At 38.2% G+C, this 11,095-nt stretch overlaps 1 long non-coding RNA gene across 1 annotated transcript; it reads right to left on the bottom strand.

Moving 5' to 3' along the window:
- Window positions 1-1,776: 1,776 nt before the first annotated feature.
- On the bottom strand, window positions 1,777-10,569 carry LOC119472783. The gene is made up of 3 exons (XR_005201971.1): window positions 10,265-10,569; window positions 8,468-8,552; window positions 1,777-2,245 (listed from the first exon to the last, which is right to left on the bottom strand). It is a non-coding gene; the product is annotated as an uncharacterized LOC119472783 (long non-coding RNA).
- Between the last annotated feature and the right edge of the window lie 526 nt (window positions 10,570-11,095).

Here is an 11,095-nt window from a genome sequence, read left to right as displayed (position 1 = left end):
TGGTTTTTCTGTGACTTGTATCCAAGAGGGTCCTCGCTAATATAACACTGTTTCTTTGCTTGCTAAAAATCATGCAACATATGAAACTTTGTTGTCTGAGGATGAATATAATTAGCTATAAAGTCAATTCCTTTTTGATGATTTAGAAAAATGTAGTGTGAAGCCTAAAAGGTTTTTTTTAACTAATCTTTGATCTCAGTTTGTTTTCTTACAATTGACCTATTTTTTTTTCCATGAAAGTGGAAGCACAATGAATTATGATTTAAGATTTTGTTTAGGTTTGATTTTAGTTGACAAAAGCTTTACTGTGTATAACCATCTTGGTAAATGACCAAATAACCTAGATGAGTTTAAGTAATATGTACTTGTTTCTGTCAAATTGATAAAAATATTGTTACATGATCCCACATAAGCCAGGTTTCACCAAAGCCTGAAGGAGTCACTTGAAAAATGGTTTACACAAGAGAAGTTTCTGATTCTGAGCTTCTCAAGTATTCTACATTAAACTAGAGACCCTCAATAACCCTCACTTGCCAGCATTTTTATTAACCATTTATTCTATGAATCCCATTTTGATGGTCCTTCTGAATGAGAACCCACTTCCCCCTGCCAACTCTGCCAAATTTCCACCTGAGTAGTTACTGTATTCTTAATCTCATCTGTGGTGTGTTTTTCTGTCTCTCAAGTTCTAACTCAGTATCTCTAGCACCAGCATACCATTTGTCCGTTGAACCCTGGACTGGTCTTTTGCAGGCGGATTGGTCTAGAAATTTTTCAATAATACATAATGATAAGTTGTGCTATTTGTCATCTCAGATGAAACCGCCCTGCAAGTTTTAATTGTATTATTCAGATAACTAGAATAAATATATAATTATATGATCTAAGTCTATAATGCTAGCTGGATAGGTCACAGGATAGCATATTTCTAGATATGACAAACAGGTAGGACTGCATTTCCTGGTAACTACCAATGACTTCTCCTGGAATGTGCCAGGAGAGGGTCTCAATGCAAAGTATATTTTTCTGAGACAGAGTCTCACTTTGTGACCCAGGCTGGAGTCCAGTGGTGTGGTCACAGCTCCCTAGCCTTGACCTCCTTGTCTCAGAGGTCCTCCTGCCTCTACCTCTCGAGTAGCTGGGGCTACAGGCACTCACCATCATGTCTAGCTAATTTTTTTTATTTTTTTATTTTTTGTAGAGACAGGGTTTTGCTATGTTGCCCAGGCTGGTCTTGAACCCCTGGACTCAAACAATCTGCCCACTTCAGCCTGTCAAAGTGCTAGAATTCTAAGCATGAGCCACCATACCCAGTGCAGAGTCGGTTTTTCATTATACTTGGTGGGCTATTCCTCAAAGGCAGGATTTCCCAGGGTACACTGTATGTAATATTAACTTTTGGTCTGGCCAAGAGTGAAAGAGAACAATAATACCTATAAAATAGAGGACAAAGCATAATGTGTATAAGGAAGTACAAAAAGAGGGACTCAGGAGCCACTTAAGAAATTTTAACAATAACTTTTTTTCTTTGAGAAATTTGACAATATACAAATTTAGTCTTGGCTTTATTATTCCTTGAAAGTTGTATTTTAGGACAGTGTTAGACACAGCATAATTTCAAGAACAGAGATTGTAGAAACACAATTCTTATCAACATTAGTAGGCTAACTTTTCCAACAATGTTGTCCCTATTTCCATTTTATAAACATAAAAAGTTTGTCCTTGTATAAGCAGTCTGAAATTTTTTTAAAAAATTGAGTACAAATACATTTCATAAGTGTGATACTGGTCTGTTTTGTTTTGAAAAACAGATATTAAAGTAATATTACACATTATAACATTACACTTTAATTTGCTCATCTGCAATTTCTGAGACATTATTGAAAATTAATAGGCTGACAAAAAGCAGAATCAATACACAACACACACAGCCAGGAACAAATCTGAATGAATACTGATCAATCCAATCAATATGTGGTAAACAGAAATTAAATTAGTAAAATGCCTTATTGAGCTGGTTTATGTAAGTTGGATACGGTTATTTGGAATTCATCCCTATCTGTTTTTCTTACAAATCATGAGCTTATTTTTAGTGTCTGTCCTTAGGCCACTGAAGAGATGGAAGTGGCCACGTGGATCACGAAGCATGCATTGTATGTATGCATGGGCAAGCGATTAGGAAAAACTATCTCATTTCAGAAGGAAGGCACGTCAAGTGCTTGTCATGCTTCATGAGACATTGCACCTAGAATGGTAGAAGATGCTGGTATTAGAATTTCATTGGAATAATTTCAAGTCACATGCTTGATTGGCTCTAATTCAATGAGTCTGATACATCATTTAGTTTCCTTGGACTTGAGATAAATGACTTACGGTGTATCGGAAGGTTTTGGTAATGGTTGTGCTTCCAAATGTAAATAACACTGCATGGAAACTTTTCCTGAAGTTTGATTTTATACCGCTTCCTTTCTAAGCATTAACTAGAGCTCTCTTACCCTTATGCTTAAAGCCTTCTTCTTCTGGGTTATGGATGATAAGACATATTCCAATGGGAGGTCTGCTAGCTTTTGATCAGTCACTGAGAAAACTGGCATGTTTTAGTAGAAGGAGCATAGATTTTCTTTCTCTTTGACTTAACTCTGGCTGGGTCCCTCTCAGTCCTCTTTCTGACGAGGCTCTAATCTTGGGCTCTGCCCTTAACCCAGTTATTACAGTTTTAGCAAGACTCCTGCTGAGTCAGTTTAGCAACAATCCTCCACCTTCAGTCTGATCACCCTTGATATCGAATCACCCTGGCCTACCTTCAGCAAAAATCCCGTGTGGTCAGTTTAGCAATTGCCCTTCCTCTTAATAATTTCCCATCCTCTGATACCCTATCCTGCTCCTTGGCTATAAATCCCTACTTTTCCTTATGGTTTTTGGACCTGAGCCCAATCTCTCTCTCCTACTATAATACAAAACCCCATTGTGGTAGTCCTTCTTGGATAAAGTCTTTCTTACCATCTGTAATAAGTGTCACCAATAATGTTTCCTTTAACAAAAACAAGGCCTATTTCCTTGGGGAGGCTGTCAGCTTCTGATTAGTTGCTGAGAAAATCAGTGTGTTTTAGTAGAAAGAACATAAAGTGTGTGGTTGTAAGAACTGAATGTACAAAATTTTCAAGTAGGCAAGTCACTTAACTAGAGCTTCAGTTTTCTTGTGGGTAAATTTGGGCTGATGATAACATATTTCCTGGTTTTGTAAGGATTAAAGTAAGTCATGCATATAAAATTTCTTTGTAAACTGGGAAGTAAGTCATACATTTTTGTTACTGTTAGTTAAAGCACTTTAATTTGCTTATCACTCATAGACATTTACATATCACATACTTCAAGATAAAATAAGTTGCTTAAAGTCAACTAATGCATACCCAAAATAAATTTAAATGTAACCCTCAATATTTCAAATACTTGAACATATTATTGAATTATATGTTATAGAAGCAAGAAAAAGAATCAACATGTTGGTGAAATGTGAGATGCAGGGTTAGAGTTTCTTTTTATTTTGAGAAGTGGTCTCATTGCCGCCCAGGCTGGAGTGCAGTGGTCCAATCTCAGCTCACTGCAAACTCTGCCTCCTGGGTTCAAGCAATTCTCTTGTCTCAGCCTCCTGAGCAGCTGGGATTATAGGCACACGCCACAATGCCTGGCTAATTTTTGTATTTTTAGTAGAGACAAAGTTTCACCATATTGATAAGGCTGGTCTCGAGCTCCTGACCTGAGGTGATCCACCTGCCTTGTCCTTTCAAAGTGCTGGGATTACAGGCGTGAGCCACTGTGCCTGGCCTAGAGTTCCTTTCTACATCTTAACAAAAGAGTTGCTAAATACAGGAAGGCCCAAGGAGAGGAGTTATCTCACTGTGAGCACCTTTTCTGGAAAAGGCACAAAGTGCTCATAATTTATATAGTTTTATAAAAGTATAATGATTTAAAACTTTGCCATAGTTGACAAACAGCCATATTTATAGACCACTCCTCTGGCATTAATCCTATTTCTTTTTCCTCCCATTGCAAAAGAAGATATTTAGTGGTTTTTAAGAGGTTCTCCTGGTTGAAATCTTCTGTACAATACATGCTTAATGAGCTGATTAACAACTGTTACTGAGAATTAATGAATCAAATCACAGTGGTAGTCACCATATTGTAAATCACTGTGTTGCATTAGGTTATGATAGAGTCATACATTTTACAGTGATGACTCTTTCATACGATGAAGGCATCTGAACAGATTGTATCTTAGGTCTCATTGAAAGATTGTGATAATGTTTAAGATACAGAAAAGCTTTTTGGAATTCCCTAAGCAAGAAGCAACAAAAGATTCTATTAGTAGAATATTATTCCATTAAGCACATAGAGCATTTTGATTTTAAGTAATTATTCAGAGTGCTTTTGAAATCTATGTGAGTTTTATATATTTGTCATAATCCAAACATATAGAAATCTTGCCATCTAATTAGACATCTGCTTTAACATGATTTGCAGCAGAATGGCAAATAAAATGTAAATGGCCACTGCAAGAGGTTTTTAGTTTTCAGAATTTGCTGTACTGTCAGATAGCTTTCAGTTCAGAATATTTTAAAAAATCAATTTTTGCATTTATGATAGTTCTTGAACTTTTAGTCTTGAATTTTGAATTCTGTTAGAGAGCGCTCTAATAATGATGAGATATCTCAATAAAGCTGTTATAAAAATAATGAATTGATGATTGCGATTCTGTTATATATGCAGCAAATAATGTGTCGCCATGTGCCAGTATTGAAATTATAGGTATAACTAATTGATCTGGTGTAGTAGATGTTTTGAATTTATAGTTAAAAAAAGAATTACTCATTAGCCTTACTAAGTCACAACATTTTTCTTTTGCTGTATAGCTTCATGGTTCAAGCATTTAGGAAGGTAATTCAAAATGATTTATTGCTTTCATATGGGAAAAATGGCTGATCGAATTAAAATATTTTTCCTTAATTAATGTACTCAAAGCAGGTATTCAGGTTAAATGGTGTTATATAAAGGAATTTTATCAAATCCAGACTATTTTAAGCAATTTTAACACTTATAATTTATTCTAATAAACAAATATGATCATATAATAAAAACTGCATGGAATGCTGGTTCTCAACTTGAATTTACTGGGAAAGACCCAAGTACAAAAAAGTTTTCCAATGAAGGTCAATTCATTTTAGTGGCTAAAAAGTCTTATCAGCACAGGTTTTTAAACTATACCTTTTATGTAGCTACAGATATTACTTCTAGGAACATGTTCAATATTATTTGATTTAATTTATTGTGACTATGTGTCCATTTTTCTCCATCTTTATTCAACACAAATTAACCTATCCACTGCCTTCTAATCGCACTATGGATTATCTTTTCCAGGGAGCAGAGTGTAGAAGATGGGTAGAGGTTATGGAGCCACATTACCTCAAGTCAAAGGCCAGTTCTACCATTTACTACCTGTGTGACCCAGGGCAAGTTACTGAATTTCTCTATGCCTTAGTTTCTTCACCTACAAAGAATTAGACTTTATCTCAATGAGACTCATGCAGAGAAAATGAGCCAATGTAGATTTACTGCTCCAACACACTCAATGTTAAATAAGTGCTCAATAAATGCTAGTTGTAACAAAGGAATGAGAAGCTGGTATATGGCAATATTATGCCTACTACATTGTTTCTAATTCTTACAAGAATAATTTTCAGAAAGAGTAATGATTTGTTCACAGTTGCTCATTGTCATAGGCTCTAAAAGTCAGAGTAGGAATTCAAAGCAAGGTGAGTTCAAAGCTTCTTCACTTTCCTCTGGTTGTTCTGAACTCTGTCGGCATATTAGAATAATCTGGAGAGATTTTAAATGTAACTGATGCAAACTTATGGTTTCAGCTTCAACAAGGAAAGAACTTGGATAATACCACTCCCATCTTAACAATAGGAAAAAGCTGAATAAACCAAAAGTCAATGACTTTCTTGAGGTTATGGGGCAAACCACCACCCTGAAATCTGGAGAGACAGGCAAATCCAGGGAGTTACAGCTGAGGTCCACTTACCTGGAGCAGAAGCACTTGGAGCCATAAACTGGCAGGAATGCTGCTATGATTTGAATGCGTCCCCCAGAATTTATGTGTTGAAAACTCACTATCCAATGCCAGTGTTAAGAGGTGGGACCTTTAAAAGGTGATTAAATCATGAAGGCTCTGCCCTCAAGAATGAATTAATGTCAATATTTTGGGAATGGGTTCATTATCATGAGAGTGGGTTTATTATAAAAGTGAGTTCGGCCCTCTCTTGTCTTTCCATCTTGTACATTCTCTTGCCCGTATGCCTTCCACCATGGAATAATGCAGCAAGAAGGCCCCCACAAGATGTGGACCCCCTTGACCTTGAACTTCCCAGGCTCCAGAAGTGTAAGAAATACATCTGTTTCTTGTAAGTTACCCTGACCTAGGTGTTCTATTATAGTAGCAGAAATGGACTGAGACAAATGATTCAATAGCAATTTTGATGGACTGATGGTGTGAGTGAGACACTCCTGAGGCTGCAGTCCTGGGTAAATGTACTTTCACAAATTCTTCACAAGCTTCACCAGGTGAAGAGCAGAGAAAGATTTCCTCCTTGTTCTTGCCAAGGGAGGGAAGAGTAATCATCCTGAAATGCACCAGGGCATTCTCTGTAACAAAGACCTGCTGGAGAAGGGGATTATCAGAGCCTTACCCTGCTTGGAGGGAGAGGATTTTTTCTACTCCAGCCCCATTTAGCCTTCCTATCTTATCTAAAAGAGATGGAGGGTGTGGAGAACACTTGTGAAGGTCACAGCCCAGGGAAACAGGCCCACTAAAAGATTGAATCTTAATCAGAAGATTATAGAGCACCTGACTTTCCCCACCACATCAGTAGAACAGTAATATAATCACAGTGGATTATGGCTGAAACTGGTGAAACGTGCAGATGCTCTCTGAAGAGGCATACTTAGGTTAGCCCAAAGTCAACAGATTAGACAAAAACAAGGACTTCTAATTTGAAGCCATGGCACCTATAACTACAGCAAACAACACAGCCCCAGCTCCTAGCCAGTTAACATACAGTCTCACACTAAAGGCCTGTTTACTACCATTTCTATTACTCAATAAATTGTTTATGGTTTTCAAAAGTAGTTACAAGGAAGCTAAAAGGCTGAAAAGATAAGGCAAATATCAGAGCCAAACTCAGATATTACACAGATATTTGAATTATCAGACAGGGAATTAAAAATAACTATAATTAATATGAGCTCTAATGGAAAAAAAAAGCATGCAAGAACAGATAGATAATATCTGTTTAGAGAGATGGAAACCACAAAAAATAATCAAAATGAAATTCTGGGGTGTGGGGGTGGAAAACTAACAGAAAGAAAGAATGCACTTAATGGACATATGAAAAGACTGTGAATAGCCCAGTAAAAGAATCAGTGAGCTTGATGACAGACCGTAAGGTACATGGATGTGCTTTGGTCAAGGATTCAGCTGAGGTGGTTATCCACGCCTGCATGACTCAGCAAGTTTAGAGTGCAGGCATGTAACTCTGCCTGTTATCACAGCCATGTAGCCATAATGTGGGAATGCCATCCCTTGGCTTGGAACCACTGTTGTCTGTAAAATGTATAACTTTCACATGTCTTGCTGACGCTGTTCATGGGGCTTGACTCTTGGGGCTTGGGTTGGCTCGGTTCAACATGGCTTCACATGGCAGGCATGCTGGTGCCCAGAGAAAGAGAGAGAGCCAAAGCTGTCCATCTTGCAGATGGACAGGAGGGAGCCAGGATACACCTCAGCTTGCTCATGCCCAGAGAGGGAAAGAGCCAGCCATGTAGCTGCAGGGGGGCGGGGGTGGCAGGAGCCACAGAGCCAGAGCAAATAGCTGAGATAAAGGTGGACAGTGTAAGAAAAGCTAGTTTGAGATAGCTGTATAAGAGAGTTGCTGTTGAATAAAACCATATTCACCTGCCTGTGGCCCCCCAAGCCTTCTTTCTGCCCATCCACCCACTCCCCTCAGACTTCAGCATGGGCTAGACCTGGACCTCAGGATCTGACACAGACTAATGTAAATTTCCAAAAATGAAATTTAAAGAGAACAAAAGAGTAAAAAATCAAAACATATATCCAAGAACTGGAAGGCAATTTCAAAAGGTATATCAGATGCATAACTGGAATCTGGAAGAAAAACAAAGGGAAAACATATTTTTAACAATAATGGTCAAGAATTTTACAAAATTAATTATAGACACCAAACCACAGATTCAGGAAGCTAAGCAAGCACAAAGCAGGGTAAATAGCCTCCCCTAAAAAGCAAACAACTGAACAACTCCCCACCCCCAAACCTACATCTGGGTATATAATTTCAATCTGCAAACAACAAACAACAAAGATAATTTGGCCGGAAGGAAAAAAATACCTTACCTATAGCGAAACAAGGATATGAATTACAGCAGACTTCTAGTCACAAACTGTGAAAGCATGAAAAAAGTGGAGTAAAACATTCCAACTGTTGAGAGAAACAAAACGTCAATTTAGAAGTCTTTATCCAGTGGGAAAATTCTTCAAAAGTGACAGAGAAAAAGGACTTTGCTAGACAAATAAAAACTGAGACCATCCTGGCTAATACAGTGAAACTCCATCTCTACTAAAAATAACTGGGCGTGGTGGTTTGCGCCTGTAGTCCCAGATACTTGGAAAGCCGAGGCAGGAGAATCGCTTGACCTGGGAGGCGGAGGTTGCAGTGAGCCAAGATCGCCCATTGCACTCCAGTCTGGGCAACAAGAGTGAAACTCAGTCTCAAAAAAAAAAAAAAAATCCTGAGAGAATTCATGGTCAGCGGAACTGTTTAGCAAGAAATGTTAAAAGAAGTTCTTCATGAAGAGCTATAAAGAAAGGAAGAGTGTTGGAAAGGAATACATGAAGGTGAAATGATTTTTAAATTTTTTTCTTATTCCTAATTGATCTAAAAGATGATTGTTTAAAGTGATAATAGTTAACAATGTATTGGAAGATTGTAGCATAGGTATAAATGAAATGAATGACCAAAGAGTCACAAAAGATGGGAGGGAGGAATTGGGAATACTATTATAAGGTCCCTGCATTGCATACAGTGTGGTATAGTGTTGTTTGGAAGTAAACTTGGATTACTTACAAATGCATAGTGTCAACTCTATGGCACCGACTCAATAAAATCCTCAAAAGTGTAGTTGATATGCTACAGAGGAGATAAAATGGAGCCATAAAATGCCCGATTAAAATTAGAGAAAGTAAATTTAAAAATAAAAAAGAGGAAATGAACAGAAAATTATAAACACGATAGATATCAATTTATCCATATCAATAATTATTTGAAATTGAATGGTTTCACGTATCACCAAAAGACGGACATGGTTAGAGTACGTGGAAAGAATAAAAAGACCCCGCTATATTTTGTGTATAAGAAACATGTGTCTCAGACTATTTTCTTTGGGCGACCTGTCAAGCTTTTGAGAGTACTGGTCAGCTATTCTGTAGAGTGTTTGTCAATCTGAATTTGTCTGATGTTGTCATGATTAGACTGGGGCTACGGGTTTGGAAGACCAAAGAGGTAATGCTCACAGAGTGAATCGAGGGAACATTCTATCAATGTGGCTTAGTGTTGTTGATGCCAACTTGAATTTCCTGCCTGGTTGTGGCAATTTCAAGAAGCAGCTAGGGTGTAGAGAACCACCGTACAGGGTGCTGCCTTGTGGATCTTATTTCCCCAAATGATTTTGATTGTCTCAAAATTACTAGATTTTTGCCTACAGCCTCCATGGGCCTGTGGGTTTGTGAACTGGAAATTTAGCTCCACCCTTCCAGACTCTCTTCTCTGGCTGTCATGGACAGGGCTACATAGGCTGAGACCCAGAATTTATCACATGTAACTCGAAAGACATCTGTGTCAGTATGTATTTTTTCATTGGACACCTGTCACATTATGGTTCTACTACCTGATTTTTTGATATGCTGACTCAAGAACTTAGCCAATATTTTTTGCCTTGTTTCTAAAAGAATATTTTGCACAAGTTCCAACAGATTTCCAGATTAACTTTGAAACACAGCTGCGTCGTAAACTAGAAACTCTGTGTTCACCAACTCCAAACTGTACAAAGAACATGAGGCAAATATTTGACCCAATATTCAAAACGAGAAAACATTCCATTGGTGAGTCTGTGCCTCTGTGAGGTGGCCTCCTACCTGCATGAGCACCGTGACTGGGAAATGAAGCAGGAAACAGAATCTGTCAAGGACACTTTGAAGCAGTCTTGGAAGTGCGACATAGCTGTCATTAACTGGGAGGCGACTCAAGCTGACGGGCAGTGCTGGTGCCCAGCAATCACCCATAGGGTGGCTCAGTTCCCACAACAGCATCTCGCCAATTGTGCAGCAAGAATGAAGAGCCACGAGTTACTGGGAGTGGCAACAGCCCTTAACGAAACAGCTGACAATACCCAAATCAGCGTGAGGGGTGGCAGGTCACGGGCAATCTTCTAAGAAACCATTCCTTACCTAGGAAGAAATAACATCAGCCACTCACCGGTTTTTCTGTGTAGGAGACGACTTTATGCACTATGTTTTTTTTATATAAAAAAGGATAATTTAAGATCCATTGCCCCTTTCCTAGCTATGCAACTTATAAATTACAGTGTTACAAAATGCAGCCATTTTCATTCCCAGTGGGTCTTGTTCTTTGCATGTATATTTATCCAATTGTCTGATTCACTTACGTTTGTAACTATAGGGTCTTGCTCTGGGTTTTAAAAATGAATAGCTCTAAAAAGTCAAAGCAACAATCAATTCTTTAAAACCCAGATTTGCCCTGCTTGGCGTAGTATAAGGATAGCCACATGATTATCCAAAACAGCACTGACCTAGAGAAAAAAGATCTTGGTGACTCATAGGGCAACAGAATTGTGATTTTTCTCTTTGCTTTGAGTGGTGTTCAGTCAGTCAGGGAATACCTCTTCCGGGTGATATTGATCTCTTGTGCCTTGTTCAAAAGTGAGATGATGGGGGTCTATTTTGGAT

This window comes from Cebus imitator, unplaced genomic scaffold, assembly GCF_001604975.1.
Source record: "Cebus imitator isolate Cc_AM_T3 unplaced genomic scaffold, Cebus_imitator-1.0 Scaffold6, whole genome shotgun sequence".
NCBI classification, from domain to species: Eukaryota; Metazoa; Chordata; class Mammalia; order Primates; family Cebidae; genus Cebus; species Cebus imitator.
The sequence above is the reverse complement of the archived record's forward strand: the minus strand, read 5'-3'. Positions and strand labels throughout refer to the sequence as shown.